General features: G+C 46.1%; 1 protein-coding gene across 4 annotated transcripts in view; it reads right to left on the reverse strand.

Annotated features, from left to right (window-relative positions):
- Positions 1 to 25,062, reverse strand: part of LOC311525888 (uncharacterized protein) — a 253,634-nt gene that overhangs the window by 106,142 nt on the left and 122,430 nt on the right. For 2 of the 4 annotated variants that reach the window (XR_014712884.1, XR_014712885.1), the window contains one exon: positions 15,381 to 16,962. The exons of the other annotated variants lie outside the window; for them this stretch is intronic. The gene's annotated coding sequence lies outside the window, so the exon portion shown is untranslated. Of the gene's footprint in view, positions 1 to 15,380; positions 16,963 to 25,062 lie in introns of those variants that run through there. 4 annotated transcript variants of the gene reach the window in all.

Consider the following 25,062-nt stretch of genomic DNA (forward strand, 5'->3'; position numbering starts at 1 on the left):
GTCTAGGTCTGCTAGCAGTTCTAATATAAGGGCTCAGATTCTGCAGTGTGCAAAAGGAGCCACTAAGGGCCAGGAGAGCATTCCTTAGTGCAGGAGCAGCATAGGGTCAATTTCAGTACCCGAAGCTGCATCCCTCAAGCCCAAAGTAAGGGCAAAGGAACCATGGCATATGGAGTGGCCAATAGTGCTTAATGCTGCAGAGACTTTGCCCCTTTAAGTAGCCTAGGCAAAGTTGCTGTAACTTCAAGCCAACGTTTGTCCTCGGGGTGAGGCTTCCATGCAAGATCTCTCAGGAGATGCACTGTGCAGTCAAGCCTAAGACTGAAAAACTGCTCTGTGTGGTCATGGTAAACACAGGCTGCTGTACCTGTTATCTGGTTAGGGTGGTTTTGGTTATGTTGTGTGGGTGATTTTACACAAGCTGGTTATTGTAAAGCTGTTATTATCAATACAGTGGTTCCACACACTAGCTAGGTGTCAAAGTTGATGAAGAAATAGCTTATTAAAATTAATTCCTGATATGACACTCTCCTTAAAAGGGCTAATCATTGCCAGATAGCCTCTTCAAGCCCAGGGTCTGCTTTGGGAAACACAGCTGCTGCTGCTAGGAAAATGTACTGAGACAGAGTTCTGAACATCAGAACCTTGACCACAGCTTTTCTCTTTGTTCGTTGTGAACAGGACCCGTAAGCACAAGGGGCCAGGTCCTGTACTGCAGCCATTTAGTATCACACCACCATCGCAAAGCAGCCCTAACACCCCACGGAAGGCTTAGTCCCCACGTAGAGGGGTATTCAGTAGCACGGGGCCAGCATGGCCACTCCCTCAATATTTCTGACTTAGAGGTGTTGCGGGAGTGAAAAGGATAGCATAGATCATAGATTTTTAAGGTCAGAAGGGATCATGATGGTCATATAGTCTGACCTGCCACATGACCCAGGTTAGAACTTCAGCCAGTAATTTCTGCATTGTGCCCATAACATCCGGGTGGGATTTTTATAGTACTACAGACTGACCGAGTCACCTCTTAACCTTCTCTTCAATAAACTAAATAGATTCAGTTCCATTAGTCTCACTGTAGGGCTGGTTTTCCAGCTCTCTAATCTTTCTTGTAGTTTCTTTCTGAAACCTTTCCATTTTGTCAGCATCCTTTTTAAAGTATAAACACCAGAACTGGACACAGTATATTGATAGTGGTCTCATTAGTGCCATATACAGTGGTAATAACACCTCGCTTCTACTTAATATTCCCCTGCTTACACATCCAAGGACCATATTTTCTCTTAGCCACCACATGGCTCTGGGGATGCACATTAGTTCATTATGCACAGTGACCCCAGGTTAATTTCTGATTCACTGCTTTCCAGAATACATGCTGCAATCCTGTAAGGGTGCCCTCTGTTCTTGCTTCCTAGACATGACCTTGCTTTTAGGTATACTAAAACACACATGTACAAGCGAGGCAGCTTATCATGTGACCTATATTGCTCTGTAGAACATCCCTGTACTTATCAGCTCTGTAGGAGCCCCAGAGTTACCTGTATGCTATGCCCATTTCATGTTTATTCCCTACATTTTTTCCGATTTGCAAGAGCTAAAGGTGGGCAGGGAGCACAGCTCCCCTTCCTGTGTTAAAAGCAGAGGGGAGTTTCCACCTCCGCTCTCTGGTTTAGGTAAGTAACGTTCCCTCCACAGTGGCCCTGCTTCCTGCTCAGTGCAGTCAGAACTCCTTGTTTGAACCTCCTTTTAACCCCTGCTGGGCTCTATAAATTGGAAAGGTGCTTGTTAAGTTCCAAACTATAAAATTCTTGTGCCATTTTTATCAAGATCAGAAACTTTTGCTAGCCAATCAAATTACACTCTTATTTCAGCCTTAGATTAGAGGATTAGAAAGTCAGCTTTACAGTGAGAGGCTAATGAAACAGAATCTATTTAGTTTATTCAAAAGAAGGTTAAGAGGTGACTTGATCAATCTATTAGTGTAATTATTCTGTAGCCACCTAAGAACCTTAGGAGGAGATGGTATGATGGGATAACATGGTTTTGGTAATTAAATATTCATGGTAAATACGCCTAATGGCCTGTGATGGGATATTAGATGGGGTGGGATCTGAGCTACCCAGGAAAGAATTTTCTGTAGTATCTGGCTGATGAATCTTGCCCATATGCTCAGCGTTTAGCTGATCGCCATATTTGGGGTCGGGAAGGAGTTTTCCTCCAGGGCAGATTGGAAGAGGCCCTGGAGGTTTTTCGCCTTGCTCTGTAGAATGGGGCACGGGTCACTTGCTGGAGGATTCTCTGCTCCTTGAAGTCTTTAAACCACGATTTGAGGACTTCAATAGCACAGACATAGGTGAGAGGTTTTTTGCAGGAGTGGTGGGTGAAATTCTGTGGCCTGCGTTGTGCAGGAGGTCAGACTAGATGATCATAATGGTCCCTTCTGACCTAAATATCTATGAATCTATTAATTATGTACAGAATCTAATTCAGCATGCTCTGAAAGTATAGACCTCTATTTCTGCTAATGGAGATTCACCTTCAGCTTTATGGGGCCTATGACACACAGCTGAGCAGTTCTGACTCCTTTCTGCCGTAGGTACTGGTATTTGGACAGACAAGCCAGGTCATGACAATAGCATCATCATATGCTGGCATATCTTATTGTTTTAATACATTCAATCATTATCAATTTTTTTTTAAAAAAAATGTATTTGTGTTTCAATTTTGGTTAAATATGAGGCCCACAACCCTATTTCAGCAAGGCTACAAATATTATTCTATGGCACATTCTCCATAGCCACCTTGACTTAACTGACCCCTGCTATAATTGGATCTTGAACGTTCATTCCATTGTGTCAAGTTAGCCCACTCATTCTCAAATGTCACCAGCCTTCATTCCCCTTGCTGTTTGCCCTCTGAATTTCAAGCTCCTCTCTCAAAAAAATATAAACTCAGTTCCACCTGTTCTACAGCTGGAGACACTGATGCAGACCTGCTTTTTGAGAGTGTGAGCATCCAACAACTGGAGCTTCTTTAAAGAGCAGAGCTCACGTTTAGGCAGCTAAATGGAGTGGCCAGACCTTCAGAAACACTCAACACTCTTCAGCATCTCGTTGAGAATAACAGAGGCCGCTGAATGCTTTTGAAAGTGTACCCACTTCATTTAGACGCCTAAAGGGGGCTGTTGGGTGCTGAGTTCTTTTAAAAATGTGGCTGTCTGTGTGAACACTATAGAGCGCTTGCCAATGCAGTTGTGCAGAAGAAATCCTAGTTCTGCTATTGAAAGTAAGTGCTGTGAATTATTTAGAACTTACAGAACTAGACTTTTCCAAAATACTGTCAATTAACATGTAATTTTGTACAAACTTTTTAAAAGCTGAAATTTCTTAAATACACTCCATTTAAAACAAATTCCCCCCTTGACTTTGTTTCTAATAAACTGGGGCTCAAGTGTGAGAAGAATTCAAATTACTAACAGCCATCTCATGAGGCTTACTGTAGAAGGGGAAAATCCCCTGACCCATAAGTCACCACCACAGGCAATTATGGAGCAGTAAATATGCTGTCTTCCTACACTGGGCACACCTAAGAACTCCAGTCCTCTACTCTCTTCCTAAAAGCTTGATCAAAAGCTCATTGAAGTCAGTGGACAGATGACCGTTGACTTAACTTGGCTTTGCATTAGGCTCTGGGAATTCAAAAGAAATGTGATGCCTTTTGCCACACAGCAGCAGCCCATTCAAATAGGAGAAGAAAATGCCACCAGATGTGGGTGCATTTGCCCATCCTCACCCCTCCCATCCCTAATCTTTCTTGTATGTGTCCACATGCATGTGTGATTGATCATGCGTAGTCATGGAGGTCGCGGAAGTCACAGAATCTGTGACTTCCAGCAACCTCCATGACATCAGCCTGTGGTGGTTGGGAGCTGCAGGGTCCCCTGCCCCCTGTGCTGGCAGCTCCTGTGCAGCTCCTGGCGCCAAGGGGTACAACACAGCTGCCGCGGGCGAACCCCCAGAGCTTCCGACAGCCAGGTGCAGCGGGAGAACCCCCAAGTTCCCATCTGCTGTGGGAGATGAGGAACCCCAACCTTGCAGGTGGGGGGGGACTCCCAATCTTCCGGCCGCCGGGAAACCCCCAAGCTCCCAAGCAGTGGGGGTCCCCGAGCTCATGGATGGCACGGGAACTCCAAGCTCACAGGCCACCATGGGCAGCGGGGGAACTCCCAAGCTTGTGCTGCCAGGGCCACCAGGGAACCCCAAGCTCACGGGCAGCAAGCAACCCCATAGCTTGTGAGTAGTGGTGGCGGGGGAGCTCCCAACCTCATGGGTGGCAGGGGAACCCCCGAGCTCCCAGCTGCCCCGGGTGGCGGGAACCTCTAAGCTCATGGGCAAACCCCCAAGCTCATGGGTGGTGGTGTTGGGGGAACCCCCCCAGCTCCCAGACACTGGGGGCCCCTGGAGCTGTGGGCAGCAGGGGTACGCCTCAGCTCCCAAATGACATGGGGGGCGGGGGCACCCCACAGCTCCCAGCCCCCACAGGCAGCAGGGGACAGCGGAGCTGTAGGCAGCAGGGGTACCATGCAGCCCCCAGCTGCTGCAGGTAGCTCCTAGCTCCTGTGCAGCTGCCCTGCTTCAGGCAGCGTGGGGATCTGCAGAACCCCGTTTTGTCACAGGTATTTTCAGTAAAAGTCACGGACAGGTCACGCCTTCCCTGAATTTTTCTTTTTTGCCTGTGACCTGTCTGTGACTTTTAGTAAACATATCCTTGACAAAATCTTAGCCTTAATCATGCATCAAACTAACAGAGATGAAAAGGGAATGTTTTTATTTTAAACAAACTAATGTGAAAAAGTGGTTCCTAGGGCAGAAGGGAATTCTGAAATGTAAGTTCCCCACCACAGTGTCTCAGGAGTGCTAACTTCTATCTTTCCCATCTCAGCCAGAGGCTTTCAGTTCCCACATACCTAGGGTTATCATATTTCAAGTGCCCAAATAAAGGACACTGCTGGAGGGAAGGGGACCTGTAGGGGGAGAAGGGGCAGTTTCTATTGTACTGTTTCTTTCTACTTTGAATATTTAACATTTATAAATAGCAAGTGTAGTGGCCTCAAAAATAAATGTAAATCAAATTTAAATGTACCTTTTTGCATGCAGTCAGTCTTTTCCTGCTGCACTTCTTCCTGTTGTACCCGTGCATATTTCTCTGTAGAGTGTATCTTTCTCAGCAGTGGTTGAATGCTCACCAATTAAGTATGAAAGTCTTTGCAAGATGTGTGCCTGAAGTTGTACTGTACAAGCCTGATCCCTTTCAGTGACTCAACAGTCAATACCATGCCACCCTTACCTCTGTGCTACTGCTGACAGCGATGCTACTTTCAGAGCGGAGTGGCCAGAAAGCAGCAGCTGCTGACAGAGCACCCAGCTCTAAAGGCAGTGCCGCTGCCAGCAGCAGCGCAGAAGTAAGGGTGGCAAACCACTAAACTGGCACACTCCTAGTAGGGCATGCTGAGAATTGTAGTTCTACCAGAACTGATGTTGGAAAAAGGACAAGTAAAGAAAAATCACAGACATTTATTCATATTTCAAAAATCTGCCTGGATGGCAATCAGAGGACCAAAAAAAGAGGTCATGTCCAGGAAAACCCAGATGTTTGGTAACCCTGCAGGGCAGTAATGCTGAGGTGGAGGAGGCCAGAAATATCCTTCCCTGGTTCTCATATTAAACAGAATTGAGGACCTAATTCTTCGCTTTTTGCGGGAGACACTTCACACACTTAAGTGTTATCTCTTCTGAGTATCTCCTTTTAGCAGCTCCCTGACCGCTTTGCTATTGAGGATCACTCCTGTGCCGACATAGTTGTATGGGTCTGGTGCCTTATGATTTTTCAGATACCTGTGACAAACTGCATAATGCGTCAAATACTTATTCCCTCTTTCCAACTGTTTAAACCAGGAATCGGCAACCTATGGCCCTGTTCTCAGCACACTCCCACCCTCATCTCAGTGCAGAGAGAGGAAGAGAATGGGCTCGAACCAGGGAGAAGGTAGGTACCTACTCTATGTGGACAGGGACAGGACTCCAGACCGGCAGTGGGCTGAGCGGGGCCGGCAGCCAGGACCCTGGCTGGCAGGAGCCAGCGGACGGAACCCCAGACTGACAGCGGGCTGAGTGGCAGCGGGCTGAGCCGCTCAGCCCACTGCCAGTCTGGGGTCCCGGCCACCGGCCCCGCTCAGCCCACTGCCAGTCTGGGGTCCCGGCCGCAGGCCCTGCTCAGCCCACTGCCGACCTAGGTGAATGGAACCAAGGCTGGCAGCAGGCCGAGTGGGCCGGCGGCATAAGATCAGCATTTAAATTTAATTTTAAATGAAGCTTCTTAAACATGTTGAAAATCTTGTTTACATACGACAATAGTTTAGTTATATAATATGTAGACTTATAGAGAGAGACCTTCTAAAAAACGTTAAAATGTATTACTGGCATGCGAAATCTTAAATTAAAGTGAATAAATGAAGACTTGGCACACCACTTCTGAAAGGTTGCTGACCCCTGGTTTTATCCATGATCTAGCCTGCACTTGGGACAGTCTCACTTGGGTGTAACAGTACATGGGGTTTGTTCTCTGGTGGACCCAAAACACTAACGAACTTCATTGCTTACCAACGCTAAATTTTGTATTCTTGTCCCTCTTTGGCAACTACCCCACCTTTTTTTGCCACAACTGTACCTCAAGAATATAACCTTAGAAAGAAAAGAAAATTTGGGAGTATACAACTATTCATTCTAGTTATTGTTTTCCTTTATTCCACGCCATAAATGTTGTCCTCTATCACAGAAGATTATAATAGTCCTGGGGAAAGACTCTCTGCCCAGCTCCACTGGCTTAGCACAGCTCAGTTGCTGCACATGGAGTGGACATTGGGCTTCTCTCCATTGTGGGGTGGGGGAGGGGAATTCTCCAAAAATGGAATCTCCAGCTGGCATGTAGTGGGGATGTTCAGAGGTGGGGAGGGGGTGGTGCTCTGCCTGTCATAGATGGCAGTGGTCTGTTGGAGACCTTTGCTAGCTGGTGCAAGTTAGAGCAGCCCACAGGCTGCTCTTACTGAGCCAGTGGCCAGGTAGGTAACTGAGAAGGAATAGCTGGCTCTCTAACAGGGGCTTCCTGATTCCTGGAGCATAAACTCTGTGAAGCTAAGAATCTGGCTCACATTTTAAGTTTTCCTTCAAAACACTGTCAAATTAGCTTCCCAACTCATTTTTAAACAGAGAAGTAGTTTGAAGTTTCCAAGAAGGTCTTACAAACAATGGACATGACCCCTAAAAGCCATGGTTAAAAAATAAAAATATTTGGCAGTTGCCATTTAAACAAGCCCAATTTGCCAAAATGTGGTCACACTCCATGAGCCTGAAATAAGGATTTAATTTAAATGTAATGAGACAGGATTTTGTACACTAATTAAATACAAATTGATGATTAAAAATATATTGAAGTTTAGCAACGATGCCAGAAGAGATGCACTTATAAAAAGAGATGCACTGACATAGCTTTTGAACCTCAGTGACTAAGTTCTTAATCAACTGGTAGTTATTTCATGTTCAATAACTAAAACTGACTTAATCTAAATTAAATGCAGAGTTCAGTCTATTTAGAACACATAATCTAACGTGCTTCCCGAAAATGGTTTTTTTTTTATCAGAACTTCCCACACCCCTGATGTTCCTTTGGACTGAACATGATTAATTTCCTGGGGTTGTTTAGAAAAAGGGGCTGTAGAAGCAGCACAAATGGTGGTTAATTTGATGAAATGGCGTGATTTTTTTCCTCTCTGTGTCTATGGCAGATAAAATTGTGGGAAGGATATGATGCTTAATTAACCCTGTAATTCTTACATCTGTGCTAATTAGCATATAAATTAGGATCTTTTGGATTATGTGCCTGATGCTGTAGTCTGTTCCTGTATGCAATTTATTCCTCTGGTGGCAAGATAGTGCTGCCAGCTCGAATGGATTGATCATATTAATATTAAAATAATACTAGCTTTGCTTTCCGCCTTAAATCCAATAATATGTCTACAGGGACCTATTTATGCACAGTTCTACCTGCTAAAGAGTCCACGCTTGGAGGATACGTATTACCTGTGAACATCAAGGTCTTGCAATACACATGGAGTTATTTCTGAACTACATGAGTGACTGGATATGGTCACTTAAGTGCTCTGCTGAATCAAGGCCCAAGTCCCATTGAAGTCAACAGGATTAAATACATACCTTGCTGAATCAGGCACTCAAAGCAGGTGTTTTTAGTCATTCAGAGCAGCTTTCCCTATTCTTATATTCACTGTCATGAGCTGTCAACTTAGAAACAGTTCCTTTCTCCATCTGTGATCTTATACTGTACCTATTCAGCTTATTAGTGCTAGGGGAATTTGAGGAAAACCTGACTGGAAAGCAAACATGGGTTTATATTTTCATAAGCCCCTAAACACACATTAATTATGATGATCTCACAGACATGATTAAGCACTTCCAGAAATGAAGTTTGTGCTTTAACACCTTTACATCAAAATATGAAAGATACTAGGGGATATTTTGTATATTTAAGAGTCATACTGGTGGATAAATAATATTGTTAAAATGCAACTACCTTTTGTCCTTAGCCATTATTGCGGTATCTGAGTATTGCAACTTTTAATGCATTTACCCTTGGAACAGCTCTATAAGGTAAGGTAGAACTATTATCCCCATTTTACAGAGGGAGAACTGAGGCATAGAGAGAATAAGCAGGTGTAAGGTTACCAGGAAGTCTGTGGCATAGCGGAGAATTGACACCAACTTTCCATCCTGGTGGCCCAGAGGGAGTTATGAGAGGGAGTTAAATGGATTAATCCCGCTACTTTAGCCTGTGATCTAAGAGGAGATCTTTAAAAGTAATCTAAGTGAACATTTTTCTTTTGTAAACTTTGTCTAAGGGTACATGACCTGAAGAAGGATGATGGCCTTGTGCTTAAGGCTCTGAACTGGGACTGAGCAGACCTGGATTCAATTTCCAGCTCTCCTACAGACTTCCTCTATGACCTTGGGCAAGTTACAATCTCTGGACCTCAATTCCTCATCTGTAAAACAGGGATAACCATATATCCCCTGCCTTGTGCACTTAGGTTGTAAGATGATGGGGCACGGACTGTCTCTAGCACCTAGTAGGAGACAGTCCTTACCTCAGTGCCTAGCACAACAAGACCCAATCAGATGGTGTCTCTAAGTCAGGGGTGGGCAAACTTTTTGGCCCAAGGGCCACATCAGGGAATAGAAATTGTATGGTGGGCCATGAATGCTCACAAAATTGGGGTTGGGATGCAGAAGGGGGTGCGGGCTCTGGGGTGGGGTTTGGGATGAGGAGTTTGGGGTGTAGAAGGGTGCTCTGGGCTGGGACCAAGGGATCTGGAGGGCGGGAGGGGGATCAGGGCTGGGGCAGTGGTGCAGGGTTCCGGCTGGGGGTGCAGGCTCTGGGATGAGGCTGGGGATGAGAGGTTTGGGGTGCAGAAAGGTGCTCCAGGCTGGGATCGAGGGGTCTGGAGAGTAGGAGGGGATCAGGACTGGGGCAGGGGGTTGCGGCATGGGGAGAGGCTAAGGGGGTGCAGGCTCCAAGCGGCGCTTACCTCAAGCAGCTCCTAGAAGCAGTGGTACATCCCTTCTCCAGCTCCTATGCAAAGGCGTGGCCAGGCAGTTCTGCATGCTGCCCCATCCGCAGGCACCGCCCCTGCAGCTCCCACTGGAGCACGTAGGAGCTGGAGCAGGGCCATGTCTCAGCTTTTGAGAGCTGCGTGGTGCAGTCCCCAACACAGCGCCCTGGCTGAAGCGGGGACGAGCCGCGTGGTGCGGCTTGCGGGCCGGCTTAAAGTGGCTTGTGGGCCAGATCTGGCCCGCGGGCCATAGTTTGCCCACCCCTGCTCTAGGTACCATTTTAATATAAATGTGCATCGCCTACCCAGTTACCCCCACCACAGACACCAGACCTGTAAAATGCCCTCCATGGAGCCCAAGGAGATAATAAGATGATCAATGAGCTGCTCTCTAGCTTGGGCCCCCAACGCATGGATCTTGGCAGAATGATCCAGGCCAAAGACAAGTAAATATCAGACGAACCTCTGCCTGGTGGGAACGGGTTCCTGCCTATCTACAGCTCTTTAAAGGTAGTCTGTGTGGCTGTAAACAAATGGAGGAACATCCTTTGAATTCTTTATTTATGGAAGTGTCCCCATGGTTCTTCCTGGCCATGCAGTACGCTGTTACAGGCCACTGCTCTGCCTATCTAGTGTATTCAGGTATTTGTGCTGCCCTGGTCAGAGGTATCTGGGCAAGATACAAATAAATCTCCATTCCTTTGCTCTGACATTGAGGCTGTCAATATATATAAGCCGTAAGTCATCAGATGGACAAACAACCAACACAAGTGAACAATATGCAATGTCCCTAAAGCTGAATACAGCAAAGCTTAAAGCCTGTATGTGTCTCACTTGCTTCAATGAGTGGGGATTCTTTTCAGGAGAGCTTTGGGTTCCTCTGTTTGGAATGAAACTGTCTGTGAGCTCTCCTTTCTAATGAGCCCCTTGTGTAGAAACGCTTGGCCTAATTTCCCTCTGTCAGCTGGCAGGCCTGCACCAAGCCTGCCTTTGAATCAACTGAGATGTGGTACGTTGAATGACTGCAAGAAGCTGAAATTCCCAGAGAGATGAGCTAGCAGAGAGGAAATTATCTGTCACTCGGCTTAGAGGTTTACACTGTTCCAAGAAAGGAGGGAGGGAGGATTTCTGCTCTACTTGGGTGATTTATGTAAATGTCAGCAAACCACTGAAAATTAATCTGGTGGCCATGATGCAATAAGGGATACAGAGAGCATGGAGCAAGTCTGAGAATTACCAAACCTAGAGAGGGAAATGCTAAGAATGCCTGTCACAGACAGGTGTTGGCTGGCTGGATGATGCTTGACACTTGATCACAAAGAGAAAAGGGTTTGAAGTAATGAAGTCAGAGAATTTCTCAAAATGGCCGCTCTGAGTGAGGGGAAAAGTGTCATGGTATGAAGGATGACTGACTTAAAAGCCAAGGCTTCTCTCTTGTAAAGGGAGACACAATCATGAGGCAGAAGGCAGTTAGCTCTGCTCAATGTCAGAGCTCTCATCCTCACTCACTTTACTGATTCCCCATTAGCAAACTTTACCTGGTCACAAAGAGCTTTTTCAAATTCCAGGGATTGACCCACCTGTTCCCCCCCAAATCAGCACAGCTGTGAGAGGACACAAGCAGCAAGTGCAAAAAGGAGAGACAGTGATGCTCTGGAGAAATATTTTCCACCTTTCTATCCTATTCCATGCTTCCTTGTTCGTAGCAGACATGTGACTAGGGCAATCCTGGTGGTAGGTGGGAGTTGCCGTCACCTTGTGCCCAGGAAAAAGATGGAGTTCAGAATCACCTTGCCACCTTGAGCAGCACTGTGCAATTGCGGACAGCACAATCAGCGCGCAGGTCGCAGCAAGCTTGCTGCCATGCTCAGGGGAACCAGCAGAGTCTGAGGAAAACCCTTCACCAGCTTTTGAACTTCATGGAAAGAGGAAGAAATGAAACATGGGAGGAGCAAGCTGGAGAAAAAGGGCAAGACCTACTGAAAAGAATGGGGAGGGGGAGGATCCTTTAGAAAAGGAGAGAACGCACCAGCTAGAGAAAGAGGACAAACTAACCAAAATCCCAGCATGGGCACAGACTGAAAAAATTAGGGGTGGGATTGAAGGAGGAGAAAGAGCATGTGACACTCTATACCTCAGGGGGAGCGCCCTGTAACCCCCATATTCATCATTTATATATAAAATTGTGATATTTCAAATAAAGCAGGCCGTGTGAGGTATTGGGGAAAGGTTATGTTCCGCTGAAAGCCATGGTTCTATCTAAATATGTGCATCATTAGTGCATATGCACTTATTGTTTTGAAAATTGTGTTGTATGGTTGTCACTAAAACATCCTGTGAGTTGGGGAATTGCCCAGTTATTAGATCCCCATAGACAAGGGTGAAACCTGTGTACTATGAACTGTAATATCCAGTGGAGTGAGAAAAACTGGTTAATCTAGATGCTGCCCAGTCTAATAGGGTTGAGAGTTTAGACTGCATGCTGATAGATATAGAGATAGACAGGATTATTTGGTAACCATTCTGACTTTTTGCCTGTGACTTATAATCACTTAAAATCTATCTTTTATAGCCAATAAACTTGTTTTACTGTTTATCTTTACCAGTAAGTTTGCCTGAAGTGTTTGGTAAATCTGCTCAAGTTTACCAAGGCTGGTGTATATTCACTTTCCATCCATGAAGTGGTGAACCAATTAATACATTTGCACTGATCGTCTTGAGTAGTGCAAGACAGTATATTCCTGAGGTACAAGGCTGGGAGCTGGGGGGATTTGGCTGTAGCCTTTCTCTGTGTGATTTATGAGTGGCTCCGTGAGCATTCATGCAAGCTAGCTGGGTGTGGAGCTCCACATGCGGTTGTGCTGAGTGATAACAGCACCTGGAGGGGTTTGCGGTTTGTCACGAGCAAAGCATTGTGAGAGACAACCCAGGCTGGAGAGTTAAGGAGACACAGTGGTCCCACAGCCCCAGGCTGCACCCCAGGGATCCCATCACAGGGCACTTCAACTTGTTCCATGGCCCTGTATATTCTGTCTGTCACCCAGCACCTAGTCCCTGTCCTGGCTACGTAGGCTCCGGTCTGCAATTCAAGGAGACTCTTGTCACTACTGTAAAACCAGTCAAACTATCATTCCTTGTTCATAGCCAAGATGGAAGGCAGGAGAACAAGACAAAGGAGAGGAAGAGGAGGAAAGACTCATTTCCTGCACAGCAAGCCCTGAGTCAAGTTGTGTAGACCTTTCAGAACAAGACCCTGGAACCAGGAAGATGCAGTTTTCCCCTGTTCTAAACTTAATCCAAGTTTACCAAAAGTATTGCTGTAACTCTCCAGTGAATCTGGGTCATTCCCTCCCCATGCATGCAGAGAATGGATTTAAATCTTCCTCAGGAACAAAAAGAATGAGGAGTACTTGTGGCACCTTAGAGACCAACAAATTTATTTGAGCATAAGCTTTCGTGGGCTAAAACCCACTTCATTGGATGCATGCAGTGGAAAATACAGTAGGAAGAGATAGATAGATAGATACACACACACACACACACACACACACAGAGAACATGAAAAAATGGGTGTTGCCCTCCACACTATAATGAGAGTGATCACTCTAAGGTGAGCTATTATCAGCAGGAGAAAAAGACCTTTTGTAGTGATAATCAGGATAGCACATTTCAAACAGTTGATAAGGTGAGAGTAACAGTAGGGGGGGGAATAAGCATGGTCTCTGCAGATCTTGGCATATGCAAGATTAAGGTTAGGTTGTAGCTTTTAAGCCACATCCCCATATTGAGGGCAGTGCGGGGTTGTTGTGCTCCAGGAAAAGTACCTGGAGAACATACGCCAGAGAATATCAGAGTGCTGTCCCTGAAGCACTGGCTGTGTTCTGCTGGCCAGCACAGGGCCACGGCTCCTCCTCTTCCCCACCCCTTTTTGGAGTCCCACTCTCCAAATTCTGTGGTTTTAGTGTGATTTTCAACAAACTGTCCCAAGTCTCACACCCCAGTTTCTCTCTAATCTAGGTGCTACACAGGGAGGTTCCTGCATCCCTAGAGCTGTAGAAACTCTTGTAGGCTGCAAAGCCATAACAAGAAAAGGGATGGCGTCCAGGACTGCGGACCATGGAGCAGAAAAGGCAGGAAGCTGTTGTGTACATAGCTATGACTCTATTTGGTGCTTTAGCAGCTCAGTTTGCCTGCCAGCCAGGGCACAGGGCTGTAGGAGTTCCCCAGTGGTGCTCCTTACAGGACGAGGGACAAATATTTTTTATCTCCAATGAAGGTTTTATTTGTTTTTTCCCTAAGTCTAAAGTGTCTTCTAGGCAGGAAGTGCGATAGCAATGGACTTTTCTTTTGGTCTGGATCTTTATTTCCATAATACTATTGCCCCTTCTTCCAGCACCAGCACCCCTCTACAGAGCCCAATGGAAGAGAAATCAATGTCAAAGAATCTGAGTCTATTCTAAGCATAACTTTACTTGCACAGACACTCCAGTCCTGGAACAGAGACGCAGGTACTCTCTGCTTCTAGGAATCTCAACCTAACACCAATACCCAGTTCCCAGGACACAACTCTGCTCTCTGGTCTCTATTAGAGTTAATTATTTTTGTCAACTCTCCTGCCATTCTCACAGTTTCCTCTGCCCAGAACCTTTCATAACAAAAACTAACACCACCACAAGCATTTATTCCAAGACTAAACACTTGCTTGCACACTTAGTACTTAAAGACTATGTAGTCCTACCAGCTGGTGACACCTGCTACCATAACATTTATTTGCTGAGACAAGACAGTATCTTCTGCACGTTCTCTACCTGAAAAAGGTTGCAGTCTGAATGCTTTTTACAGATGTGGCAGCCATCTGCAAATATGACAAAGCCGATGGAACCTGAAAGCTACACCTTTTCTCACATTTATAAGCAGATCCATTACAAGCGCCAAAAAATTAGAGGAATTCAAATGTTAAACATATAAAAATTGAGGTATTTTGCTACTAATCCATTTTCCAAAGTGCCAGCGAAAGATCAAACTTCTGTATTGTGTCCAGGTAGACTGTCTGTAACAATGATTATAACACAAAGGTTCCTGGAGCCAACTTATGAATTAATTCACTAGCAAAGCATCTAGTTTCACAGCACAGAAGAATCACAAAGGCCAAATCTGTAGACTGGTTTCCCATCAATGAGGAAGCACAGACGCAATTTGCATTAATGGTGTGGTTTTCTGAGTGAAGAGATTTCATGCACCGAGTTCCATGACTAAAAGGAGCCTTTTCTATCCTTAGTAGCTTACCATAACATGTGTCCAGTTTCAGAACCACATACTTCCAGACTTGATGATTAAATTAAGATCAATGTCTTGATGTCTTGCAACAAAGATTTTTGTTTCAGCTTGTCTAAACTATAATAACCAAAAGGAACATATACAGATACCGCAAAGACTAAAACGAGGGTGCTGATATCAACTGAAAATTGTTTTCTTACTGTATCTATGGAAAATCAGCATTTCTTAATGCATTATTTATCATGGACACATTAACTCTGGATGACATCACAGCAATTCAAAAGCAATTTGGTGAAAGTATTGTGTAGGAATTCATGCATTATTCCCTTCAACAACTGAAATGAAAGAGTTTAGCTGACAAATACTCAACACGTTGACTTTTTTTATTTACTTTTCTAAAACTGATCAAAAACAAAGCTGCGAAGCATGTGAAAACTGAGATTAATCTGTCTAATACACAGGGAAATAGTGCATGGTATGAAAAAAGATATATATGTGTGTATATTACTTATTATTGGTGAGGCTGAGAGCACTGCCTTTTATTAAGGTGCTTGACATTCCCTTGTGGAAGTCTAACATTGTATAAGTATAACGTTGTATAAGGGGACATGCTGGATACATTGTATATGAGAGGGCATGCCAAAACATGTTACAAAGTATCTGAGGGAGCACGTAGGGACAGTTAGCTTTTGAACGGAGAACCAATTAAGATAGAGCCAGCACGTCTAAGAAGCAGGCATCAGAATGGAAGGTGTGAAGGGCAATTAGTTAAGTTAACTGGAAGCTGTTAAAGGAGATTATTAAGGGTGGCAGGTAATTGAAGATACGTGACTGGTCTCAGGGATCTCGAAGGGTGGTGACTAAAACCTTTTTCTTCTTTTGTCTGTAACTTCTCTGTAACTTGTTCTCCAAAAAACTGTATAAATTAAAAGACACAAGCCCCACTCAGGGGGCTCACTTCTAAATGTATTAGCAGAGCAGCTTTGCTAATAAAACAGAGTGGTCTAATAAATTGTGAGTCTGAGTCAAACTTTGACAATTTGGAGGTCCCACCGAGATGGCAAGCGGCTTCACTGAGGCTGTGTGATCCCTGACTGCCTTGCAGGACGATCGTGGCAGCCGGTGCCTGGACGCTTAGTCCAAGCGATCCTCCACAAGACAGAAAGGTACACAGCAGCAGCAGCAGTCTACGCCACTGAACTTGTTGGTTCCCACTCTGTTCGGGTAGGGGTCTTTGGATCCAGCTTCTGGAATCAGACGTCTCAGGTAATTATTATTTTTGTGCTTTAACCGGTTTGAGGACTGTCTTGCCTTTGTGTCTATCCATCTTCCCCGTGGTGTGTGTGTGAATCTGGGAGCCATCTCTGTCCGGAGACTGGCTGACCAAGGGGTCCCCGTCCCGACGGTCTGAATAAGTGGACTCTGCACAGCTGCAGCCGCACCACGCCTTGGGTATAACCCCTGGTGTGAAAGCAAGGGCAGTTGAGGCAGTAGCCTGTGGGCTCCTTTCTGTGTGTTGCACCGGGTACCGCTCTGCTGAGCCCGAATTTCCTTCTTGTGTGAGTGCTGTGTGAAGTCCTCCTGGACGGGTAATCAGAAGTCTAAGGTAGAACAGTTCCCTAAGGGAACTCCAGCTTATTTTATGTATTTTAGGAGGGGTCTGGACTCTTGTAGGTTTCTTGAAAAATGGTCCAAATTAGTTCTAGAGAACCCCAAATTACAGTGGCCACTGTTAGGTTCTTGGGACAAGGATCGAGTGGACGCTTTAAAAAGCAAACTCGTCCTCCCAAAAACCAAATTGGAGAGAGGAGAAGTAGACTGCTTCATGCAGTGGTGGGAAGAGGCAAATCGTAGATGGACTGAGTCAAAACTCACCTCTCTTAAAAATTCTATCAAAAAAACCTAACAGTTCAATTGGATGCAGTCTCTCCCACCAGTAGTCCGAGCGCTCCCCTTTGTCCAGTCCTGTGCAATGATCCGGATCAAACCCGACCCCCACAATACTCCTGCACAAATAAGAAATCAGAAAAGGAAAAATCTTCAGTGACTACAGATAATGAAAGTGAAGAAGATACCCTCATTGACCTCGCAGCTCTGCAAAATATTATGAAGAAGAAATCCAAAGCAGACTGCAAAGATTCTCTTGACATCTCTTCTTGGAAAAGAGAACCTGATGGGAGGTTAATGAGAGACTCTGATCAAACTGTTGTGGAACCTTTACGAGTCCTTAAGATGGGAGAAAGTGACTCCATATGGGATTATAAGCCCTGGACTTGTACGGAACTTTTATCTATAGTTAAAAGTTTTCCCAAACCACAGGAAAACTCTGTCAAATTTGCTGAGGAGTTTCTGTTAATCTGTGAAACCTATGAACCCTCTGAGACAGATCTCCTCCAACTGTGTAAATTGTTAGCTCCTACCAGTTATTATGAAAAATGGTTGGCTGCCACAGACTGGCCAGCTGAGGCACGCCACTCAACCATAAAAAGTACTGGCCCAGATTCGGTATACAGAGACCAGTGTATGGCTCTTTGGAAGCGCCTGCATCAAGCCATTCCCAAAGTGTGGTCTCCTAAAACAAACTGGACAGCAACACGTTGCTGTAAGCAAGGACAAGGAGAAAGCCCAGGTGACTATAGGTCCCGGCTAACTGATATTTTCCTACAACATTCAGGAATACAAGAGCCCGATGTAAATGGGCAGGGGGCCTTGGCACATGCATTTGTTGATGGTCTTCTCCCTGCCACAGGCAGCATGTTAAAACGAATAAGTGTGGGATGGGAGACTGAAACCATGGACAAATTGCTGGCAGTAGCAGAGCATTGCCACCGCACTTTAAAAGGAAAGGAGGAACAGTCCTCCCAAAAGTTAATGGCTCTGCAGATACAGCATTATTCAGGACTAAGCAGACCACACCGGGGACAGGGACGGGGTTGTGGAAGCGGGCGGGGGGCTGGATTAACTGGGGTTTGTAACTACTGTAAACAGCCTGGACACTGGAAAAAAGAGTGTCCAAGACGACCTAATAATTGTATGGGAAATCAAGTGAACCCCCCGCTGGTTCCTCCAGCTGATCCCCAACCCTATTTTTCACCCCAACAATGACGGGATGCTGGGGAACCTCACAAAGTTTTAGCTCCCTTATTACCTCTGTCCCCTACTGGAGAATGTGTCCTGACTGTAAATGATCTCTCTCTCCCTTTCCTTGTTGATACTGGAGCTTCTCTTTCTACAATCCGCACCACTGACTTGCCTGAGGTTCCCTGATCTGGAAAATCTGTGTCTGCTGTTGGCATTACAGGGATCCCTACCTCTTTTCCCCTCTCAAAACCTTTGTCTGTTCAGGTCGGTCCCCTCTCTGAGGAGCATGCATTCCTCCTCTCTGATTCCACCCCTGCAAACCTTCTGGGACGGGACTTGCTATGCAAACTTGGCTGTTCTATTTACTGCTCCCCAGATGGTGTCTATCTGCAAATCCCTCAGTCTCCCTTATGTGATTCTGTAGCCTCCCTGCTGTCTGAAACTTCCCTCTTCACTCCGGTCCCTTGCTGTCCCTTAACTCCGTCCCTAGAGCATCTAATCTCTCAGGTTCCTTCCTCCCTATGGCCATCTCACCCATCTGAAGTGGGCCGATTAAATACTGACCCAGTTCGGATTACTGTAGACAATTCCAAACCTCTGCCTCGCCTGTCTCAGTATCCTTTGAAGCCTGAGGCAGAGGCTGGGATTGCTCCAGTTATATCTGCATTAAAAGAACAAGGAAATATTGTCCCTTGTTCCAGCCCCTGTAACACCCCTATCCTCCCAGTTCAAAAGGCTGATGGCAAATCGTGGCGATTTGTTCAAGACCTTCGAGCTATTAACCGTATTGTCATACCTTCTTTTCCAGTGGTTCCTAACCCTGCTACAATACTAGCGTCTATTCCTCCAAATGCAACCCACTTTACTGTTGTAGATTTGTGCTCCGCTTTCTTCTCTGTCCCAGTTCACTCTGAATCCCAGTATCTCTTTGCCTTCTCCTACAAGGGTCAGCAATATACATGGACTACCCTTCCCCAGGGGTATACAGAGAGTCCATCCTATTTTTGTCAAGCCCTAGCCAGGGATCTCGCTGATCTGGTTTTCCCATCAGGATCCACACTGATCCAATATGTGGACGACTTACTCCTGTGCTCCCACTCTCTGTCTGCCTCAGAAACTGATTCACTAACACTTCTCACAGCTTTAGCAAACAAGGGTCATAAGGCTTCTCGCACAAAATTGCAGCTCTGCCAAACCTCTGTCACATACCTAGGTTTCCTTCTCTCCCAGGGCTCCCGTACACTCTATCCAGCCCGGGTACAAGCCATCCTTAGCTTTCCCCAGCCTTGCTCTCCACGCCAGGTCAGAAAATTCTTAGGCATAACAGGGTTCTGTAGGCAATGCATTCCCCAATATGCTTCTCTGGCTAAACCACTCCAAGAACTCACTCGATCCTTTGTACCTAACCCCATGCCATGGCCACTTGAAGCAAATGCTGCTTTCATCTCCCTTAAGCAGAATTTAGCCTCTGCCCCTGCCTTAGGGTTACCTAACTATGACAAGCCTTTTACCCTTTTCTGTCACGAACAATCTGCTTGTGCCCTCGGGGTTCTTACTCAGGAGCACGGTGATAGAAATCGCCCGGTGGCTTATTTTTCTGCAACCTTGGACCCTGTAGCCCAGGGTTTACCCCCTTGCCTACGCACTGTAGCTGCTGCAGCGCGCCTGGTCGAGATGTCCGAGTCCCTTGTCCTCCGCTTTCCTCTCACTCTCATGGTTCCTCATTCTGTCGAAACTCTCCTTCTGCAACGCAACACTGCTCACCTCTCCTCTGCTCGCCTCACTAGGTATGAACTTTTGCTGCTTTCAGCCTCACATATCACTATTAAGCGCTGCTCCCGGTTAAACCCCGCTACCCTCCTTCCTTTACCTAGTGATGGTGAACCCCATGACTGCCTTGCAACTGTCTCCGCTATCACTGTCCCGTGCCCCGACCTTTCAGATGTACCTCTCCCTAACTCTGACCTGGTATTATTCACTGATGGGTCCTGTTATAGAAATGACCAAGGCCACCTTCTTGCAGGGTACGCTGTGGTCTCTCTCTCTCTGAGACCATAGAAGCTGCGCCCTTACCCTCTGTGACCTCTGCCCAGGTGGCTGAACTGATTGCTCTAACCCGTGCCTGCTTTCTAGCCGAGGGGCTCTCTGCCACTATTTTTACTGATTCTCGGTATGCCTTTGGGGTTGTGCATGACTTTGGCACCCTCTGGCAGGCTCGAGGTTTTCTTACCTCTACTGGTACCCCAATGGCCCCTACATTGCCACCCTCCTGTATGCAGTTTTACTACCGTCTGCCTTGGCAATTGTTAAGTGTACTGGCCACTCAGCGGCAGACACCGAGGTGGAAAAAGGTAATGCACTTGCTGATGCTGATGCAAAACATTCCGCCACTATAAAACCTTCAGCAGAAGCGTTTCTTGGTCCCCTTTCTGTCTCTGTAATGCCACCATCCCTGTCTCATCTCACTCAGCTCCAGGATTCTGCCCCAGAAACAGAGAAAGACTCCTGGAGTGCTTTGGGTTGCTCTTTGCATTCTGATTCCCTTTGGCGATCGCCCACCGGTACCTTTGTAGCCCCCCTCTCACTCTACCCGTCTCTAGCCGCCCTGATACATGGTGTTTCGCATGTTGGCAAGGAGGGGATGGTCTCTGCTATGAGTAAGGCGGGGTGGTGGGCTCCCCATTTCAGCTCCTTTGCAACCCGCCACTGTGCCGCTTGTCTTACTTGTCAAAGCCACAATGTAGGCAAATCTGTAAAAGTAACACAAGGGTTCCGCGGTTTGCCTCAAGCACCTTTCCTACACTGGCAACTTGATTTTGTACAAATGCCAAAGTGTCAGAAATATGAATTCATTCTAGTTATAATATGTCTGTTTTCGGGTTGGATTGAAGCCTTTCCCTGTCGCAAAGCTGATTCATTGTCCGTTGCAAAATGTCTGTTAAACCACATTATCCCTACCAAGGGAATTCCTGCCACTTTGCCTAGTGACCGGGGAACACATTTTACTGGAAAAATTGTTCAACATCTAAACCAGGTATTACATGTCACCCACCTGTTGCACTGCCCTTACCATCCACAGAGTGCAGGGGCAGTTGAAAGGCGAAATGGTGTGCTTAAAAATAAGCTGGCAAAAATCTGTAGTTCCACAGGGTTAAACTGGCCAGCTGCTTTACCACTGGCCCTTATGGAAATTCGGTCATCCCCATCCCAGAGACACAAATTAAGTCCATTTGAAATCATCATGGGACGCCCTATGTGAACAATGGCTACTATTACCCCAGCCCCAGACCTAAACCTAACTCACAGCACACTCCTCCAGTACTGCAAAGGGTTAATGCAAGCTGTGAGCTCCTTCCATTCGCAGGTGCAAGCAGCTTGGCCGACGGAACCCACCTCTGCTGCCTGTCACACTCTTGAGCCTGGTGATTGGGTCTACCTGTGGCACCACCTTCAGAAGCACGCCTTGGAACCCCGGTGGAAGGGTCCATACCAGGTACTGCTCACCACCCAGACAGCAGTGAAATTATCCGGCATTGCTGCATGGATCCACGCCTCACAGTGTAAGCCAGCGCCACCTCAAGGGGACCAAGCACCTCTGCAAGACCACGCAGAACCAGCTTCAACCCCAGAAGACAAAGAGGAACAGCCTGCAATACCTTACAATCTGCGCTCTCGTAAGGGTTGCCAGAAGCAGAGGGTAAGCAGACAGCAGGACCCAACAAACAAGAAGCAGTAGTGAGCCTAGCGCCTGCTGCCTGGTGGACGTAAAACCGTGACTGCGGTTCCCTCGAAAGGGCTTGTCGGAACCAGAAAGGGTCCTGCTTCCAAAATGTGTCCTTTGAGAAGCTTAATCCTCAGCTACTGTGTCCTGAGGGTCTGGGGAATCCAGAGTGACAGTGACAATTCTTTCATCCAACAACAGGTGCAGATAGAAATATTCAGGATCTGGGCTAATTGCTGGGTCTGCAGCCACATCCCAGCTCACTCACAAGCTAGTATCCCCACCATGGCAATCCCTTTGAATTCCTCAGAGCTTGCTGGAGAACCCTATCCACTTAAAAGGACATGGAAGGAAAATGACACTTGGGGGCGGGGAAAAAACATATGTTCCTAAACTTATAAGTGTGGTGAAAGGAAAGGGCCACTGGTGCTGGGTGTGTAATGGGACAGGGCTGAATCTAGGGAGGAGCAGCTGTCTCCAATACATCGTGTCCCATGGTGTATGGGACTATTCAAACAAGGTTGGAGAATGGCGAACCGGGTATGGAAAGATAAACTTCCTCTCAACCTGGGATCAAACCAAAGATTCAATCTCTTGCTCCCCCTACAGCCTCCCTGAGAAAAACAGCACCATCTACAAATGTCATGTGAATGCTACCTCTTCTCCCAGTGAAAATCATTCTGTGCCCTTTGGGGGATACTATTCCTCCTTCGTAAAGTCTTACATGTCAAAGGGTTGCAGTCAACCCTTCCCAGCTTTAATGGGACATCATTGGGTTTGTGGGGAAAATGCTTACACTGTGTTACCAGCAAATTGGTCAGGTATCTGTTTATCCTGCTCAGCTTTTCCCACAATTCCGGGTGCTTCAATCCCTCCCACGAAATCGCCTCCGTAATTTCAGGTGAAAAAGGAGGGACTTGCCAGATGCTAAATGGTATGTAGATAACATAAGCCCCCTAACTTGGGAAGAAGCTGTTGGCATTTCTTTAGTCCCAGTAGGGGGGGTAATCCACCATGCAAAAAGGCTTTTAAGGTTACAAGCGGTGGTTGAGATCATGGCCAATGAAACAGGAGAGAGCTTAAAAGCTCTAGCCAAAGAAGCAGGAGCGGTCCGACAAGTGGCCCTCCAAAACCGACAGGCATTAGATATAACACTGGCAGCCAAAGGAGGGACCTGTGCTCTAATTGGAACAGAATGCTGTGTATACATACCTGACAATACTAATGAGGTAATAAATCATACTAGCCATCTGGAGCAAATTGCATACCATCCCCACGAAGAACCAAGTTCCTTGTGGAAATGGATAAGTAACTTATTCAATTTCTCTAGTCTGGGAAACTGGTTGTTTCAAGGAATCCTGACTATCCTATTTGGAATTCTAATAATCTTTGTGTGTTTTCAATTGATTTCTTGTTGTATCCAAAACTGCACAAGACACACCATCCATCAGGTTACCCCTAACCAGAGTGCTAATCTAATGTTGTTAAATGTCACCAGTGAAAGTAATGAAAAAGAACGATTGATGTATGGAATCCAGTAAGTCATTGGTCATGGGTGTAGCCTTGACCAAAAGTGGGGATTGTGGAAGTATAACACTGTATAAGTATAACGTTGTATAAGGGGACATGCTGGATACATTGTATATGAGAGGGCATGCCAAAACATGTTACAAAGTATCTGAGGGAGCACACGTAGGGACAGTTAGCTTTTGAATGGAGAACCAATTAAGATAGAGCCAGCACGTCTAAGAAGCAGGCATCAGAATGGAAGGTGTGAAGGGCAATTAGTTAAGTTAACTGGAAGCTGTTAAAGGAGATTGTTAAGGGTGGCAGGTAATTGAAGATATGTGACTGGTCTCAGAGATCTCAAAGGGTGGTGACTAAAATCTTTTTCTTCTTTTGTCTGTAACTTCTCTGTAACTTGTTCTCCAAAAAACTGTATAAATTAAAAGACAAGCCCCACTCGGGGGGCTCACTTCTAAATGTATTAGCAGATCAGTATGGGAAGTATGGGCTGGATGAATGCACTAAAAGGTGGGTAGAAAGCTGGCTAGATTGTCGGGCTCAACGGGTAGTGATCAATGGCTCCATATCTAGTTGGCAGCCGGTATCAAGTGGAGTACCCCAAGGGTCGGTCCTGGGGCCAGTTTTGTTCAATATCTTCATAAATGATCTGGAGGATGGTGTGGATTGCACTCTCAGCAAATTTGCAGATGATACTAAACTGGGAGGAGTGATAGATACGCTGGAGGGGAGGGATAGGATACAGAAAGACCTAGACAAATTGGAGGATTGGGCCAAAAGAAATCTGATGAGGTTCAATAAGGATAAGTGCAGGGTCCTGCACTTGGGACGGAAGAACCCAATGCACAGCTACAGACTAGGGACCGAATGGCTAGGCAGCAGTTCTGCGGAAAAGGACCTAGGGGTGACAGTGGACGAAAAGCTGGATATGAGTCAGCAGAGTGCCCTTGTTGCCAAGAATGCCAATGGCATTTTGGGATGTATAAGTAGGGGCATAGTGAGCAGATCGAGGGACGTGATCGTTCCCCTCTATTTGACATTGGTGAGGCCTCATCTGGAGTACTGTGTCCAGTTTTGGGCCCCACACTTCAAGAAGGATGTGGATAAATTGGAGAGAGTCCAGCGAAGGGCAACAAAAATGATTAGGGGACTGGAACACATGAGTTATGAGGAGAGGCTGAGGGAGCTGGGATTGTTTAGCCTGCAGAAGAGAAGAATGAGGGGGGATTTGATAGCTGCTTTCAACTACCTGAAAGGGGGTTCCAAAGAGGACGGCTCTAGACTGTTCTCAATGGTAGCAGATGACAGAACGAGGAGTAATGGTCTCAAGTTGCAGTGGGGGAGGTTTAGATTGGATATTAGGAAAAACTTTTTCACTAAGAGGGTGGTGAAACACTGGAATGCGTTACCTAGGGAGGTGGTAGAATCTCCTTCCTTAGAGGTTTTTAAGGTCAGGCTTGACAAAGCCCTGGCTGGGATGATTTAACTGGGAATTGGTCCTGCTTTGAGGAGGGGGTTGGACCAGATGACCTTCTGGGGTCCCTTCCAACCCTGATATTCTATGATTCTATGATCAGCTTTGCTAATAAAACAGAGTGGTCTGATAAATTGTGAGTCTGAGTCAAACTTTGACACCCTATTATAGAACCCTATTTTAAGTTGCTTATAACTTTGCCAAACTAACTACCTGAGCTGAAATTCTCCATGCTGGGTGTCTTCCAGAAGCTGAATATTGAGGAAAATTTTCAGTCAAAATGGTTGAGTCACATCCAGGAATGAG

This window comes from Lepidochelys olivacea (assembly GCF_965140295.1).
Source record: "Lepidochelys olivacea isolate rLepOli2 genome assembly, chromosome: 9".
NCBI lineage: Eukaryota > Metazoa > Chordata > Testudines > Cheloniidae > Lepidochelys > Lepidochelys olivacea.